This window comes from Copadichromis virginalis, linkage group LG12, assembly GCF_057382275.1.
Source record: "Copadichromis virginalis isolate Kocher_CV1m ecotype Utaka linkage group LG12, C_Virginalis_male_GT1.1, whole genome shotgun sequence".
NCBI lineage: Eukaryota > Metazoa > Chordata > Actinopteri > Cichliformes > Cichlidae > Copadichromis > Copadichromis virginalis.
The window spans coordinates 730266-749340 of NC_140629.1; the positions used below are offsets into that span (position 1 = coordinate 730266).

At 41.7% G+C, this 19075-nt stretch overlaps 2 long non-coding RNA genes across 2 annotated transcripts; one reads left to right on the top strand and one right to left on the bottom strand.

Annotated features, from left to right (window-relative positions):
* The first annotated feature begins 8746 nt into the window (after nt 1-8746).
* On the top strand, nt 8747-10816 carry LOC146696182 (uncharacterized). The gene is made up of 3 exons (XR_014923178.1): nt 8747-9515; nt 9800-9858; nt 10038-10816. It is a non-coding gene; the product is annotated as an uncharacterized LOC146696182 (long non-coding RNA).
* Nucleotides 10817-11679: 863 nt separating this feature from the next.
* On the bottom strand, nt 11680-14778 carry LOC146696183 (uncharacterized). Its single transcript, XR_014923179.1, has 2 exons — nt 14714-14778; nt 11680-12561 (listed from the first exon to the last, which is right to left on the bottom strand). It is a non-coding gene; the product is annotated as an uncharacterized LOC146696183 (long non-coding RNA).
* Between the last annotated feature and the right edge of the window lie 4297 nt (nt 14779-19075).

Consider the following 19075-nt stretch of genomic DNA (forward strand, 5'->3'; position numbering starts at 1 on the left):
CTGCCTCTGGGAGTGGCCCCTTTCTACTAAGGAGGCAAGAGGTGGCCAGGAGTCTGTCAGCAAGTTCTGCATGTCCTGGTGACCCTCCACCTGTTTCACAGGTGGGTGCAGCCTGATCTATCTAGTGAAAGTCTAGACAGACCAGACCAGCTCAACCACACAGACACTTCCTACCTGATTTGAGGACAAAAGCAGAGTATGCAATATGTGGGACAAACACACACACACACACACACACACACACACACACACTCACAGATCAGTTGAAAGGGACAGAAGAAATGGCAAAAGTGAGAATATCTCACACACACACACACACACACACACACACACACACACACACACACACACACAGATCAGTTTAAAGGGACAGAAGAAATGGCAAAAGTGAGAATATCTCACACACACACAACAGAGGGGGAAGAGATAGAGAAATTGGCAAATGTGAGATCATGCTAAGCAGCTTGAACTGAAAGTGACTGGAAATGTTTACGTTAGATCAGCCACCCATCCATTCTCTGCTGTGTTTCTTTTCCAGTGTCACAGGGCAGCTCGAGCCTATCCCAGCTATCTTAGGGCGAGAAGCAGGGTGCACCCTCGACAGGTCACCAGTCTGTTACAGGGCTAACACATAGACGCAGAAAACCATTCGCACCTATCGCCAATTTACACTCTTCGATTACCTGTTGCCACTAACTGCAGGTCGTTGGACTGTGGCAGGAAGCCGGAGTACAAGGAAAGAACCCACGCAAACACAGGAAGAACATGCAAACTCCACACAGAGCGACGGTAGAGCTTAACTCAAGACCTTCTTCCTGTGCGGTAACGGTGCTAACCACTGTGCCGCCCGCGTGTGAGCAACCGTCTCCCAGAAATTTAAAAAAGTTCAGTTACTTTCTTTCAAGCTGCTTACACTACATTGACTTTTGTTTTTACACAATCTCAGAAGAGGAGAGCCACTGAGGGAACGCCTTCCGCCCTCCAACGCCTCCACCGTGACCTCCACTTCTGAGAGGAATTGCCCACAGATCAAGCATGGAGTGTGCCTGAATGGACATACAGAACTCCAAGGTTCGGCCCAGTGTTGAGGGTTTTCCCAAAGGAGAGGGCCCGGCGGGCGGTGCCTCACAGCCCTCTGCCTCTGGGAGTGGCCCCTTTCTACTAAGGAGGCAAGAGGTGGCCAGGAGTCTGTCAGCGAGTTCTGCATGTCCTGGTGACCCTCCACCTGTTTCACAGGTGGGTGCAGCCTGATCTATCTAGTGAAAGTCTAGACAGACCAGACCAGCTCAACCACACAGACACTTCCTACCTGATTTGAGGACAAAAGCAGAGTATGCAATATGTGGGACAAACACACACACACACACACACACACACACACACAGATCAGTTGAAAGGGACAGAAGAAATGGCAAAAGTGAGAATATCTCACACACACACAACAGAGGGGGAAGAGATAGAGAAATTGGCAAATGTGAGATCATGCTAAGCAGCTTGAACTGAAAGTGACTGGAAATGTTTACGTTAGATCAGCCACCCATCCATTCTCTGCTGTGTTTCTTTTCCAGTGTCACAGGGCAGCTCGAGCCTATCCCAGCTATCTTAGGGCGAGAAGCAGGGTGCACCCTCGACAGGTCACCAGTCTGTTACAGGGCTAACACATAGACGCAGAAAACCATTCGCACCTATCGCCAATTTACACTCTTCGATTACCTGTTGCCACTAACTGCAGGTCGTTGGACTGTGGCAGGAAGCCGAAGTACTAGGAAAGAACCCACGCAAAAGCAGGAAGAACATGCAAACTCCACACAGAGCGACGGTAGAGCTGAACTCAAGACCTTCTTCCTGTGCGGTAACGGTGCTAACCACTGTGCCGCCCGCGTGTGAGCAACCGTCTCCCAGAAATTTAAACAAGTTCAGTTACTTTCTTTCAAGCTGCTTACACTACATTGACTTTTGTTTTTACACAATCTCAGAAGAGGAGAGCCACTGAGGGAACGCCTTCCGCCCTCGGACGCCTCCACCGTGACCTCCACTTCTGAGAGGAATTGCCCACAGATCAAGCATGGAGTGTGCCTGAATGGACATACAGAACTCCAAGGTTCGGCCCAGTGTTGAGGGTTTTCCCAAAGGAGAGGGCCCGGCGGGCGGTGCCTCACAGCCCTCTGCCTCTGGGAGTGGCCCCTTTCTACTAAGGAGGCAAGAGGTGGCCAGGAGTCTGTCAGCAAGTTCTGCATGTCCTGGTGACCCTCCACCTGTTTCACAGGTGGGTGCAGCCTGATCTATCCAGTGAAAGTCTAGACAGACCAGACCAGCTCAACCACACAGACACTTCCTACCTGATTTGAGGACAAAAGCAGAGTATGCAATATGTGGGACAAACACACACACACACACACACACACACACACACACACACACACACACACACACACACAAATCAGTTGAAAGGGACAGAAGAAATGGCAAAAGTGAGAATATCTCACACACACACAACAGAGGGGGAAGAGATAGAGAAATTGGCAAATGTGAGATCATGCTAAGCAGCTTGAACTGAAAGTGACTGGAAATGTTTACGTTTGATCAGCCACCCATCCATTCTCTGCTGTGTTTCTTTTCCAGTGTTACAGGGCAGCTCGAGCCTATCCCAGCTATCTTAGGGCGAGAAGCAGGGTGCACCCTCGACAGGTCACCAGTCTGTTACAGGGCTAACACAGATACAGACAACCCTAGACACTTAAGAGCATTTCAGAGTTTCTCCACAAACTAGGATTTTGGAAAGAGGCCGGAGCACGTGGAGTGAACCCCCACAAACACTTTGAGAACATGAGAAATCCATACAGAAAGACCTCAGCCTGATAGTGGAGTTGAACTCAGGACCTTCTTGCTGTGCGGGCAACTATATTAACCACTGTGCCACCGTGTTGCCCTTGTTTGTTCACCCGTCAATGAATTCATTTACTTCATTACTAAGCTTCTTACCTTTACACATGCACCCACACACAGGGGAAAGAGCTAGAGGAAATGGCAAATGTTAGATGATAATCTCTCTCTCACTCACACACACAAGACAAGGGGAGAGAGAAAGAAGAAATGACAAATGTGAGATCATCGCACACACACACACACACACACACACACACACACACACACACACACACACACTCACAAACACACAAGCACACAAACAGACACACACAGGGGATAGAGATAGAGGAAACGGCAAATGTGAGATCAAGCTAAGCAGGTTGAATCAAAAGTGACTGGACATATTTACGTTTGATCAACGGTCTCCAAAATGTGAGTGAAGTTGGCCCCCCCACCTTCTTCAAATCCAACAAAAGTGGTATCAAACGTTTGTGCTACGTTTGTGCTGCAAAAATTTTCGTTTGTGCCGCTATCATTTTAAAAATATTAATAAAACAACGTCTTGATGCGTGCTTAATCATCCGGGTAAGTAAATTCCAAAAGGTTGATTCTGTTCATCCGGACACTTTCAGTGGGAGAAACGTTTCGTCACTCATCCAAGTGACTTCTTCAGTCTCAGCTGACTGCAGTTTTCCCCAATCTTATAAACAGTACATTTGACCTTTACATTTTCATTAATGTCTTTGAAAACAGAAGCAGCACAAACGACAACTTTAGCAGCACAAACCAGCACAAACATAGCACAACTGATTGACACCAATTTTGTTTGATTCCATTAATATGAGGGGGCTGGTTGACCTCTGATGACCTCTAGAAATTTTTATTAATATCTTTAAAATGATAGCAGCACAAACGAAAATTTTTGCAGCACAAACGCAGCACAAACGTTTGATACCACTTTTGTTGGATTTGAAGAGTGAGTGAAGTTGGCCCCCCCGCTCACGTCTCCAAGACATTTAAATGGATGTGCTGCAGGGATTGTCATAACATAACCTGATTAACATGTTATCTGCTGACTGTTAGGGGTCGACAAGCAAAACGAGCTCCTGGTACAAAATGCCTTACTGTTTCCCATTAACACAAATGATGCAAAGGTTGCTCTCCACAAATGTGGGCATAGTGTGCTATGAGTGCGACATAAAACTGTAGAGATAGAGCTTATGTGAGATGTTTGTGTGATGCTATAACAGAGCCGCAACAAATTTTTTGAAGTGATCAGCAATAGCTGTGAAGCTATTCATTACTGAGTTCATGTTTGGAACTTTGATTTCTGTTTATTTTTCTGTTTGTTTTCAATAAATTGGATGCTCAAAAAATGCTTTTGTCCAATTTCTGCTTGTTGCATGTTGAAGCTCTACTTGGAACCTTGTTAAGATCCAACCATGCAAAATATGACTTTTTTATTTTTTTGTTGCAATTTTTCAAGAGGTCTTAAACTTTTGATCGGGACTGTATCTCTATTCAGACCAGCTTGATTGTGACATCACAGAACAGAACCTCCCTGCAGTCTGTTGTTTTTATTGTGTGTGTTTTTTTTTAAATCTGCCATTGCTTTAGATATTTCAGCCTTTTTGAAAATTATTTTCTTTTGCAGTTAGGATCCTTATTTGCTTTAAATCCATCACAGTACAGCAAACTAACCTTTTTAAACACAACCGAGTATTTTCCTGCAGCCTTTAAGTAACACAGTCTACCTAAGTTTGATTTGTAGCACGTTTCACACTATGTAAAAAACATAATGTTACCTGTACAGACCCAGTATGTGATTTAAAAACACGAGGACTTACACGTGATCTTTAAATGAGGAGTCCTTACCTTTAAATGTAACGTCTCTTCTTCCTCTCCTGTCTTGTCTTTCTAAACCTTCTTCTTGTCTCAGCTTGATTTCTTGTTTCTTCGTGTCAAACACCGCAGCCGGCGATTTGGCTACCAACGCACTGTGCTACACACTACACACAGTTTGTGTGTGCTGACATTTGTTGAGCTGATAGAAACGCTGCATTTGAAATTATCTGCCAATTAAAAAAAAAAAAAAAGTCACTCCCTTTATGCGTCTTCCTCTTCGGATAGGTAGATCCCAACGTACCGAAGCCGCAACTTAGGGACACATGCCGTTTTTCCGGTCTTGTGGCAAAAAGAAAAAGAAAAAAAGAAGAAAAAACCCCAAGTGTCCCACTCTTAACTCCTGACCTTTTCAAATGTCCACAAAGTCCGCATTGACTCTACAACTTCCTTTATCTTCGTTCCCATGGTAACGAAGGGATACACATATTTATAAAGGAGAATGCGCTTCTATCTGATTCTATCTGAAAAACCGTTGAGAAGTGCTGTGGTTTTTAGCCCCACTTATTTGCGCTCTTCCTCTCCTTCATCGGGTGCAGCTTCACCTAGGGATGGATGGACACACACACACACACCCACTGCTCCACCCCTCCCCTGATGCTGCTCAGCCACAAACCACACCCCGCCACAGGCACGTGCAGAGGGGGGGCTAGAGGGGCTTGAGCACCCGCCCCTTTCCTGATGGGTGCCCAAAGTGCCCTTTTGTTGAGGCAACTTTTTAAAAAAAATTATTTTTTTTTTATGTGTGTGTGTGTGCGTGCGGAGTCTTGTCTGTGCCCATCAACAATAATATTTAACTATTAATCACAGTTTTGCTAAATAAAAGGATCTGGCTTGCATCAGTCACATGATCACATTTAACCAATGATCGCCCTTGACGGCAGAACGCGCTGGTTACGAGCCGGGAACGAGCTCACAAAGAGCACGCGCATTTGTTGCGGTCCGGAGCTGTAGGAGAAACACAAGTTAACTCAGAGACACAGACTGATGCGACAAACCCAGTAAGTAGGTGCACAGCGTGCACTGTAGTGTATAGCACCCAGGAGTATTAGCTTATTACGTACACGTTGGTAAGTTGTCTTGTGGCAACTGACGAACTGAAACAAACGAGCGTGCTGTGTGTGCAACAGCGCGACAAACATTACCTGTCCTTTTATTAACTGCACAAGCAGTGCTGGTCACAGCTGCTGGCTACCTGTGTAAGGCTGTCATGGATCTGTAGCTCTGTCACCGTTTTAGGGAACATATTTAGTTTTAAAGTAAGTTTCCGGGCTTTTCCTGCCTTTCTGGAGGGATTATATTTCACTAAAAAACGATCTAATATGCATGTCCACATAATAATTATTATAATTATAATATATTAAAAACACACGCTGTATTTTAAAGAACATACATTAAGAAGCAGATTATATTAGATTTATATTTTAAATAAGACAAAAGTTGGATTTTACAGCAGTAAAATGATTGTATCTCTGCAGTTTAAAAATGTAATAAGCTTTGCCCCTGCACAGAGTGGATAGTGAAACAAATGGAATCATCATAAATACATTATTTCATATTTATTACTTCCCCCTCCTCATTGCGTTATTATTGTAGCTCTAGTAATAAATAATAATGTAAGGATTATGGATCAGCACCGTGATGCCCATAGTATATACAGTATTCTGAAGAAGGTCTAAAATGTCACTGTGTGTGCGTGCATGTGTGTGTTTTATTTAGATGGATTTTTTTTAAAAATATTACTCATGATATAACATTGTCCAGACATGCCTGGTAAGGACATGAGGAGGAAACAGCAGGAGCTGTGTGAGGCTACTAAAGGCAGTGCTATAACATTTTTCTGTCATCATTTTATTATAGATTAAGTGCAAGAGTTGTTAGGTGTGGATAATTAGATTATAGTTTATTGCAATAGCAAGTTGTGCCTTCAAAGGAGCTTGCAAAGACTACGATGACCTGGATGACTGAGAACCTTCACAGACAAGTTGTGCCTTGTTCTCACATAGCAAGTGGAGAGTGATATATGAAATGATGGGATGGAAGGAAGAAGAGAAGCAAAGAGTGATTCACAGGCAGAGCCTAATTTATTTCTCACAGTTTTTTGTTGCCTTATGGTTCCAAGCGCTGTCACCAATCTTTGCATTTTGTTATTATCTCATGACACTTGTTTAATCAGCTACCATCTCTCCTATGGACTTTTTAATGTCTACAGTCTCAGATCAACACAGCCCTTCTCTTCCCATATTAGATTCTTGATGAATGTGTGTTGTTGTTATTCAACCTGGTTCAATGTGCCCCTTTTTAACTTTGAGCACCCGTCCCTTTAAACCTCTCTGCACGGCCCTGCCCCGCCACAGTGCTTTTCAGATTTTTAAAATGTAGTTAATGAATTATTCAGTGTGTTTCAAACTAAACTGTTTATAAAACCAACAAAACCCCTAAAAATTAATCTTAACTACGTGTTTTGTCAGTTACTCAAAACATTTTTCTAAATGAGATAATATGTGGTTTGTGGCTCAGCTGCAGGGAGGGCTTTGGCTGGTGGGTTCAGGGTGTGGTGTCAGGGGATGCTGACCCACACGGCTGTTCTGCATCATCTGATCATGTTGGGACTGTGTGCTGCACGGGAAGAAGGTGGCTGGAAAACTGCACAAGCAGAAGAAACCAACGACAAACTGTAAATAAAAGCATCTACGTGCTTGTAACATGCATGCTTTACACCCTAACTGTTTATTAAGCATAACAAGGTTTTAATAAAATAGACATTGATTTCCTTAAACAATTTAGAAGAAAAAATAGCAGTCATCATAAAGCTAACAAAAAAAAACACGGAAAAAATGCCTGAATAGCACAAGTGATTAATGCCATCAAGCTAATGCTAAAGAAGCAGCAGACAATGACAGGTCAACATAAAATAACTAAATCTTAAGGAATGAGTAATAACATAATGTATGATTAACTATATTTCACATTTATGAATGAATTACATTTTTCAGGTTTATTATCATTATGATTCAGACATAATGCAGCTGTAAAGATCACATTTAGTAGCAAATTTCTCATCAATAGAACCCAACTGTCATGGTCCGGGTGAGCACGGGGTTTTTCCACTCCGCTGGGTTCTACCTTCAGGCAGAGACTCCAATCAGCTTCCACACCTGGTTCCAATCAAGTCACCTGCATATAAGACCAGCATTCACAACAGACCTCTGCCAGATCTTCTGCTAACCCATGTCAGTGCTAGGCTGCGAACCCCTTGTGAGAACCCTCAACTACTGCTTTTCCCTCACCGTGTTTTTCTTTGTCATAGGACCCACCTGGCAGTCACGTTTCCCGAACTACTCTCATCTCCGCCTGGACGCTGGTTCTGTCATCTGGTTTCTTCCTCTCCACCATCGGACTACACCTGCCTGCCTCCCTGCCAAGTCCCTCACTCCACGCATATTCTGGATCCTCTCTGGACACTCCTCACCCGGAACCCCCTGGACACCCCTTCCTCGCATGACACTTTAAACCTGCAACGCGTAAGCCCTAACCTCCATAGCCTAATCCTGCAGCTGTGATTCACTGGACTGCCACTGACTACTTGTCTCTTCTCATTATAGTGACTGCGTACCTCCATCCAAGCCGCTGCCCCTTTTTCCATCCGTGAAATCCAGCACCTAGCCATAGCACTCAGTTTCATGTTCACAGTTTGGCCTCACAGTTCACAGTTCATAGCATTTCATAATTCATAGCATTCATAGTCTCTTGTTGTGTAATTTCACTAGACACTTGTAAATAAAGCACTGTGTTCACGCCCGTTTGCCTCCCTCTGTGTCTGCATTTGAGTCCACACCCACAGCCGGGCCCTCTCGGCCGTAACACCAACACTAATTATATTTGATTTGGAGAGAATTAGAGAGATAGAGAATTAAAAAACACAGCATGGTACATTATTACAAATAAGGCACTCCCACATCAAAAGTAAAACTTGGAAGCTTTGTGTCTCTGTCATTATTTCTTCTGCCATACAGCTACACCGCTGGAGCATGGTACACAGAAGTCGCTTTAAAAAAATACATTTAGTATAGCTCTTCAGGCATAGAAAACATAACTTTACCTTACATCGAGGACAAACAACAAATTTACAATTCCACTTGCTGTACTCAACCAGGAGGTGAGACAGGGACGGATAGAAGGACATCCGTGGACTTCCTCCAATGAACCAAAGGTTATCTGGGCAGGTTTGTAGTGTTTTTAGTGATTTTCACAGCAGTCTTTCCAAGGCCGTGGACTCTCCCATTCCCTCAAACACTGCAAGCAGAATTCAAACGGCTGTCCATTTACTGCTGTGCACACTTTACAGAGGACATTCAAATCTGATCCATTCTCTCTTATCACAATGGATCTGCATTCGGGACACTACAGGGAGACCTCCCTTATGGGGATGCTGCTGACATATTATAAATTGTTATATCTATATTTAGCCTAATGGTAAGGAGAAATATTACTTTTTTCCACCGTCGAGATCCTTTGAGATCAAAGTGGATCAACAGCTTCACCAAATGAAGCACTATAAAAACTGCACAGGAAAAATATCCCTAACTTCACCTGTGATCACACGGTAGTTTTCTGTTGCAAAGGGAACAAAGAGAAAGACTTCACTGAGTGAAAAAGGATGAAGATACAAGCTGGTGATGATCCAGTGCACCTGGTCTCAGGACGTGAAGAAAAAGCCTGATCACCTTCTCCACAAAAACAAGGTGAGCTTAATGTTATGATTGATTTTAGCTTTTCAAGTTATGTATGTTACTTTCATAATAGTCACAGATTATATTGCAAACGCAGTGATTGCTGTTATGTGTATGATGACCAAAACTCTCTAAAAAACTGTTATTTCTTGCTGGCTTTCAATGGAAGATTATACCCATCCATTCAGTTGAATTTGTTTTGAAGTCTTTTTCTGCTTTGATTGAGCTTGAAAGTCAAAAACACCACCAACAAAAAACTTTTAAAACTGCTTTTTGTTTCCTTTTTTCCTTTGAAGAAATCCTGAGCAGGAGGAACCAAACAGCTAAGAGCATCTTGACCACAGTGGGGGAAAAGGTGTGCACTGAGGATGATTTTGAAATATTAACTTTGTTGTCACTGCTAAGGAGTTTTGGACACAGGAGTGTGTTTAAAATGTGTGCATCTTCAGTGGTGTTCAGGGAACCTGACATAATAGTTTTTGACATGTTTAAATATTTTGTGAGGTTCATCTCTGTCCTCTGTTGTGTGTGTAGGATATCTTATGGCTGAAGTCCGGCTGACTGTCGCTGGGAAGCTATTGGTGAACGACTCTGCATCTCTATCTGAATATGGGCTCAAGCCCTCGTGCGTGGTGCAGATGGTGGTGAAGGTCCACAGAGGCTGACAGAGACCAGCAATATGATACATCCAAAGGACAAAATGCATCATCTTTGCTAACTGGCACTGAACTGTGTCGTCTTTGATCTTTGGTTTTCTTCTACACTTAAACATACAGCTCAATGAAGCATTAAATGTAAGCGACTGTATAACTTACTTGTTATAATAGTCTTACAGAGTAGGCCTTGAGATGGAGAGGATAGATGCAGCTTCAGTAAAAGACATTTTCAGGGAAAGAACATTTTCCAATTCCTCTTTGGAAATTTGAATATTGTGAAAAATGACTTGAAAAAACATGTTTTTAATAAGGCTTGGAGCTAAATGTGGAAAAATGTTGCTACTAATTCCAGCATCATTCAGTTTACAAACGGCGTCCCATTGAATAACTGGAATCCCCCCTCCCCCATTTTCACATAATGTGAAGCCATCCAGTGGGATGGTTCACATTTTTGAAACTCCTGATATTGCGTGAAATCCCTTTATGCACACTTTGACTACAAGGGGTAGCCGACAAGCATTAAAAAAGGATAATGTTTTTAAAAATGGGAAGAGCAACCAAATTATAACATAACATTAAAGTGAGCATGTGCTACACACCTCCTGCATGAATCAATAAATTCAGATATATTTAATCAGTGATGCAAAATCTTACAAAACATGCTTTGGTTTTGTCTAGTGGACTCTTGCTGCCTTTAGCAGAGAGTGCTAATTCTGGGACTGGTGGATGCTTACAGCACACAGTATATGAAGAAAACTATAAAGATGTTTACATACAGCCTATAAACATGGAGTGATGGTAATACAACCACAAATTTGTTTCACAGCTGAAATTAATCAGATAAAAAAAACCCATTATTTTTTAATGCTGTGCCACTGGTATTCTATTTGTACTTGTCTAGATTTATACTCCTCTACACCTCTTTAGATGCTGTATTGCTTTAAAACATTGATGTGAAGATACCAGTGCCCATTCTGCTGGTTAAAAAAATAAGAAGGTAATCTTTAAATACACCAAATGTTCAGGTACATCCTGAAGGGTGCAATATTCCACACAGGCAGGAGGGGTCACTGTTTGAAAACAGTTGCAGGTCAGCTAAAGTACATACAATGGCATAACACTGCAAACCAGGGATACTGGTTAAATGACCATAGGGAGATTTTAAATGGAAAAAACTAACAAAAGATCAAAATACATATGTACATATTACTCACAAATCATATCAAGTTTGAACTCTTTTTTTTTTAGGGAACAGAAGTCAAATTAACCATGGGTTCAATCTGGTTACAAAAAGCTTTCTTCACATTAATAAATACATTACTCATACGTCACCTGCATGTGGGTAAATCCTAGAGTCATGCAGGAAGCAGCGGAGCCAGCTTCCTAGGCCTATACTGATATGTGTGTGAGCACATGGCTCCTGACAGTTATTTTGTATCCGTAATCATAATGCAACAATCAAAAAGAGAGGTGTTTGGATAAACTGTTATTTATTTTCAGGCTGTTTTTTCAAGATCCAGTGCATTTAACAGTGCATTGAAACATTTGATGCTGTGACGCAAAATTACCTAAACACCAATGAAAGGGTAATCAGAAACTTACAAAGTAGCCAGTAATCCTGGTGATGACTCGTGTGAACTTAAATCTTCTAGAAAAATATATGTGACCCTAGGACTTGTCATAGGATGCCAATTTAGCCTGCAGCCTGAAAATAGAGCATAAAATGTAAATCATGGATGGAAGGTTACATCGGACACCAAAAAGCATGTATTCATGCACCGCAGACGAGCTTTTCTACACTTCACCCAGACAAGCTGTATTTAAAACCACTAATGTCAGAACCAGTCATAACGTACTGCATGTAATGTGCCTAACACAGATCATCTCCTGTCTTTTGCCATGTGTGTGAAAGGGCCACAATGTCTAGCGTTCATGACAGAAAATGGCATCACACCAATCTTATATTTACCAAATTACATTCAAGCTATAATTTTTGAGAAGGTTCATGACATGTAGGTAAAATATTTTCCTCTACAAAACTCTAAATGTCCTTTGGCATCTTTGCTTTTTTTAAAAAATTAGCATACATCTTTAAATTAAATCAAAAGTAAGAAATATATGAAACTGATGTTAACGAGGCAGCTAGTGACTAGCTGAATAAAAAAAGTGCTGATGAGTCTTTGCGGTCACATGAGGCTCAGCTGAAGGAGATGGTGAGGAAAAGGTAACGGAAGGAGAGATGATGCAGAAAGGCACAGAGTAGGTTTCCTCCATTGTGTCTTCACTCCTGCAGTTTGAACTGGAAAGAACTGGTGCTCCATTTGGTTGTGTCACAGTCAAGCATGGTGCGCTCTGTGAAGATCACATTCCCTTCTGCATCTATCAGGATAATTGTATTGGTTCTGAATGGATAACAATACAGAGAAGAAAACAATTGTAAATTTAATATCTAATAAGTATGACAGTGGTTATGAAAAGTCACTTTTCAGACACTGTTTGCCGCTGCCCTGCTAAATGATGTTTTGATAGCTTTGGAAAGGACTAACCCTCTGACCTTTTGGCTACAAGAGAGTGTCTGTACCCAATAATCCAGTGTTTCATTGCTGTGGAGGATTGATTACACTGGGGATTTTTTGTGTGTGCCAAGAGTTCACTGTTCTGTGATCTTGCTGTCTAGCACAGTAGTGTAGGTGGAGTTTGGGTGCCCCCTCGAATCCAAGAAATATATTATTATTTGAGGTCTGTCAATTCAAAGCTGCTTTTTACCTGTCCATTTGGAGACAGTAAAAACTAATATTCTTAAAATTCTATTCCTAAAATTAAAATCACAATTCAATTTCAAGTTAATAATATACAATCTTTTGATTTGACTAAAGCAGAACAATATTTAAAGAAATTTAAAAGGCCTTCTGGGTTTTGTTTGTTTGTTTGTTTGTTTTTTTGCTGTATTATGCTTTTAAAAACATCAAAATCCACAGTCAGATTACAACAAAAACAAACAAGAAGCACTCTGAGAGCGCAAATTGTATTCAATTCAATTCAATTTTATTTATATAGCGCCAAATCTGCTGCGACCGGTTGGGCTGAGAGAAGGAAGACAGGATAAAAGATTGTATTTTATCTCTATTAATATTCATTGCAGATGCAGATATGGAAAGCTGGAGTCTGTGTCGGGATCGCCAAGTAGCTGTTCCTGGTTCTTGGTTCTCCGGCTGTTGTACCTGTGTAGTTGGTGCACTGTCCCACAACATCACTCATGCTCAAGATTTACACAGGGCCAGATACCTACATTCAAGCTACCTTCTCGTAACAGCACAGTGATACAGAATTTTAGGATTTGTTTTAATAATGCACAAAAGTATTACAACTTAACTCTTAAAAATGTTAATCAAGAAACTGGGTTTTATGACGTGCAGCATGTCATAGCACGTAAAGCACGTGCAGTGCTTTAATTTGCTTCTCTTGCTATCTATGCATTTTTTCTGATACCTTCACAGGTGTTGAATAAACAAATGTTTGACCCTCACACAGAGCAGCTGTGCACGTCAAATAATGAGAAGTGCCACAACTTTCAATGTGTTAATGCATCAACTTCACTTGCAGCACAGGTGGTGGACTTTAAAGAAGGGTAACAAGATTGAATTGTGCAACAATGCTGATGAAGTGAAGAAGCTTCTCGGATGAGAGGTGAAACGTCTTCAAGCAACTTAAAGAAGTCCAGACGCTTTTCTTTACAAGCTCCTTTGACTACGATGACCTGAATGACTGAGAACCTTCACAGACAACAATGCTGATTCTGTAGTTTATTGTATGACACCGTTATGTTTCCTTTACATGAACTGTGGGCAGTAGTAGCACTGATGTTGGTCGCTATGGTATTTGTAACTGTGGGTGTTCCTGTAGGGCTACGCGTGAGAATTCACAAATGTGCTGTTGCAACTTCCTCAAAAGCTGCAGTTGCTGCAGCCTCTGAGAAATGCTCACAGATTGATAGGTATGTTATGGAGCCTCGCAAGGCACATTGAAGAAAAAAAATTTGAACATGTATTTTGCGAGATGAAGATAGTGCTCAGTGGAAGGGGAAACACTCGTGGCTAGGTGTACTTTGATCTGGTGGTCTTTGTTGCATTCATTAACAACCAGCTGCAGTACTCTGTACAGCTTTACAGGTATTGATGGAAGCATGATAAATGCAAAGAAAAAAACTCTCAAGATCTTGCAAAACATTTGTGGGATCTTGCAAAAGTAAGTTTTGACAGAATTTGTTCTGTTTAGTGTGGTGCACAATAGCAATTTTCTAAGATCACACTTTAGCAATAAATTGACTTTGTGAAGTCCTTTATCATTCTTATTGTCATGGGCATATCCTATTATCTTTTTTCTATACATTAGATTTTATTTGTTGTCCCGTATACCAATTTGTCATTCTTTGTGAAATGCAGATGCATAAAACAGTTCTATGCAAAACATGCATGCTACTTTCATGCTGCACATTCTACAACAAACACTTATTTTGTGTGCATTTGTCTCTTTCAAACAGGTGCCGGTCCTCACCTCTGCAGTGCTGCCGTCTCCTGTAGCGCTGCATGGTTCTAAGCTAAGTTTCCTTTCCTTTTTCTGTTCTCTCAGATTTGTCCTCAGGTTTGAAGTGTCTGTGTTGTGCAGCTGGTCTGGTCTGTCGCTATAACGCGGCCTCGCTGTTTCGCACATTTTTTTTGTGCAAGTTTGCATGCTTTTTTTTTTTTTGCGCACAGCGCTTTGTGTTCTGCGTCCTGATTGGCTTCAGACTATTGTTGATCTCCTCCGTGCCGTCTCTCCTGTGCAGTACAGAATCGCTGATTCATTGATTCATTAATGATTCATTGATGTTGAATTATCTCTCAGCTGCTCTGTTCTCATGTGCTGGACCTGAAAACACGGTTTGATCTTTGGTTTCTGTAATACTGGACTTATTTGTCTACGAAGGTTTGAGCTTTGAGAGCTTAAACAGGAGAGAAACGTGTGAAAATGTTCATGTCGGTCTGAGTGTATAAAGTGTGTAGTGACGGGTTTTACAGCCTTAAAACATTGATAATAACTGTGAAAAATAAAGTTGGCTACTTCAGATTTCACCAATCGCAGGTTATTTTTAGAACGTAACTCCCGCGATAAACGAGGGAGCGCTGTTTACAGATACTGAGAAGTATAAAATCTGAATCCTTTCTCTCGTTTGCTCTGAGGCGCGGGGGGGAAATATCGACAAGTCGATCAACATCATCTACAGATACATTCGACATCTCGAAAAATGTAAATTGCCACTTGATTCGTCCATTTGGTTGAAAAACCCGACCGTGAACAAGGAGCGAATATCACACCGGAAACTAAGCGCTATGCGCCGGAAGTAGCATATGCTAAGGCGCACACAGGTCTAAGTTATAGGTCTAAGTTCCCCATAATGCACTGGGTGTTTCTTCTTCACTCAACATGTGTTAGTAGACCTCTCTGCATTCAGCCCGTCTGCCCCTCATCTATCGATGGATGTTTGTTAGAGGCTTTGGTTCCCACTGTCGCTCACAGACGGTCACCTAATGTTTCCCTGTGTAACTGCAGGGTCTTTGCCTTATAACATAGAAGTAGCTTGAGGTAACTGTTGTTATGATTTGATGCTGTGTGTGTGTAATAAAGCTCCCTTACTGACAGTGGGTCACCACAGCTTGTAGCTCCATGTATTTGATGTGGCACGTTTGCCCTCGCTGACACAACCCTAAAGGGATTTGTGTGTATGAATAAAGTTTATTGTTCATACAGTTCATTGCCGTATGTCTATGAAAGGCTGAATGAGGGTTGTAGCTCCCTCAGCAGCTGTGGAGCGATGGCTCGTGGTCACCTGATTCAGCCCTGGAGATGTGGTTGGTTAGACACGCTGCTTTAGTTGGACACTACAAACCACACTCACCTGTTTACACAAACACATACACACCTTTTGTGTTACAACCACCTTGTTACACTCAAACACCAGATGATGCATCTGAGCCAACTAAGGATTCACTGAGACTGAAGCTCGAGATCATAAGAATTTGAGGCTCAGCTGATACAGTATCATAGGACAATCCAACCATTGTATGTCAAGAGACTATAGGCAGTAAAAGCTCCATCTGGAGGAGGAACGACGTGGTTCAGAGCGTTGCCTCCTGCAGCTGGTGACATGTTCAGATTTCAGCTCTGTCGGTTAGAAAGTCTGTTTTTGTTTTTCATCTGTGTGTTGCTCTTTCATCCTTTTGTTCTTCCTCTTTCTTGCATCAAGCTGGCTGACTTCACCACTGATGAGGTAACCATGAGCAGTAAGCCTCGTGTCGCTCACAGTTACATTTAACATAGTGCGATAAACACACTCAGTCTTTATAAGGTACATCCTCTAAAGGTTCACATAACAGACAAACAGGATAATAAAAATAATCTGGTTCTCTGCAGCGTCCTCAGATGAACAACACACAACATTATTAGACGTCTCAGTATTTGTTACACTGAACACAAATATAAACACAACACTTTTGTTTCCATGAGCTGAACCGGATCCTGACTGGTTTTGCGACATGTGTCATTGTGCTACACATGTACGGCATATTTCAGAGTGGCCTTTTATTGTGGGCAGTCTCAGACACACCTGTGCAATATTCATGCTGTCTAATCAGCACCTTGACATGCCACACCTCACAGGTGTGGCATGTTAGACTACTTTTAATTAACTGCTTCAGCCCACTTACAATGAAAATGTAACAAAAAATCTTGTTCCTGACCTGTGCAGTATGTTAACACTATTGGAAGTAAAAATAACTCTAATTTTGAAAACACAACTTTCTTTCTTTCTTTTTTTTTTAATAAAGCTCTGACTTGTATTATGAGTCTGTGGTCTGGGAGAGAGTCTGTAACTCTGTCTGCAAAATACAGGATATAATGACCAATGTTGGGCAATTAATTATATAGTTACTTCTTCAAAAAAGTAACCGAGTTATGCAAACAAAGTTTTTTGCAGCTGTTTACCTAAAAATGTAGCCAAGGCGTTTTTTAATTAAACATTTCAAACTATTTACAGAACAATCAGCTGTTCTGCATCAAATCTGATGCCACACAAATTATTTGTGCCACTCCAAAAAATAATTTGTGTCCACTATGAGATGAAGGAGAACAACAGCCTGATACCTGCAGGACAACAGCAGATGTATCACTGCTGTAACACCTGTAACATTCAGCAGTCGCCTCATTGTTCTGACACACACAACAAAACTGCTGACTACACTACACACTCACTACATAAGATTTGCGCTAAACGTCGCAAATCTCTCACATCTCCAAGCACCGCCGTCACTCCTAAAACTTCCTCCCGTTTCTAACCCTTGCCATATAATTTTTGATTGGTCCACATGGTACATTTTTCCACCAATAGGAAAGGGTGGTGGGGTGTTGTTTTTGCTCACAGGCTTTCGAGCGTTTTCCTTATAAAACGGCGTTTTCACCGTTTCTTCCCGCAGTAAATATAAACAACGACAGTATTCAGGAAGAAAACCAAACATTGCAGATATTTTTATCATAACTCTGGTTGTACGCGGCCGATCAACACAATTTAAAAACTGGTATAAAGTCCACACTTTTCCCGTCAGTTGTTCCGTCGGTCCTGCTCACATCTCCAATGGTTGTACACGTTGTCATTAACGTGGCTTCACTCCACATCAGCCGCTTTGCTAAAACACCGGTGTCGGCGCATAAGGACGCGTCAGAGCCTGACAGCGACGTTGATTAGCTGCGTATATACGAATGTGAATCGCGTGATTGGCTGGACTACGGGATAAGGTGGCCTCGTTCTAATCCTATACGGGAGCAGCCAGTCACTGACTAACACTGCAAAACAGGATTGTTAAAGTTTTCATTTTAATTTCAATTCAGGTGAATTTTTTTTTTTTTTTTTTTTTTTTTTTGTGCGCGCAACGCAGATTTTCTGTGCAGAGACCGTGCCAGCAGTGCGCAATTGTGTACGCGCGCAGCTTAGAGGGAACATTGCTTGCGAGTGTCGGGTCTTTTGTGTTTGTAGAAAATGTTTCATATCTCTGAGTTCAGCTCATGGAAAACAGGAGCAAAAGCAAAAGTGTTGCGTTTATATTTTTGTTCAGTGTAAATGATAAAACATCAGGTTTGACCCAGAATACAGTTTGGTCCACATGGTGGCGCTGTGAAAAGTGCGCGCTGTACTGGTGGCACCAGTGTCCCCAGCCCACAGACCAGTGCTGCCACTAATCGAGTTTCATTAGCAGCATCTAAATGCTGTTTAAAGGTGGACTTCATCTGTCACACAGGAGCAGTTTGGCTTCGCTTTGCTTAAATAATGACCTGGTGTATTTCTGTATACACACCTGCTAAGGATCAGGTGACTTTTATAATAAAAGGTTAATACGTGAAACCTTAAAAATAAAAAGGGCTGTTTTTAGCAGTATTTAGGCTGCAGTCTGTGTATTATGTCCATGATATTCTACATTACAGTAAAAACAGTAATTATATAAAGAACAGATGGATCAGGATCCTGTCTGTGTCTTTACTATGATCTCAGCTGATAATGAGGCTTGAAAGAGACATGTTTGAACTTTTGCATTGATCAGACAAATAAGCCTGCATGTTTGCATGAGCTTTACCTTTAACTGTAAAACATGAAGCCTTTATTATTAAAAAAACAAAACCCTTTTGGTGTCATACAGGTAAGAAAGCAGCGAAGCGTTTTTCTCTCTAACAGACCTTTCATCTGTTTTCTCTGCCGTTGCTCTGATGGGACCTGCAGGGTGTTTTTGGTGACGTGGAGGTTTGCACAGTTGCTGCCTGTGGTGTGTGTAGAAATGTTCATGTTCTAGTCCCACTGTGAAGCACATAGACGTGTCCTGACTTCCTGTCTGT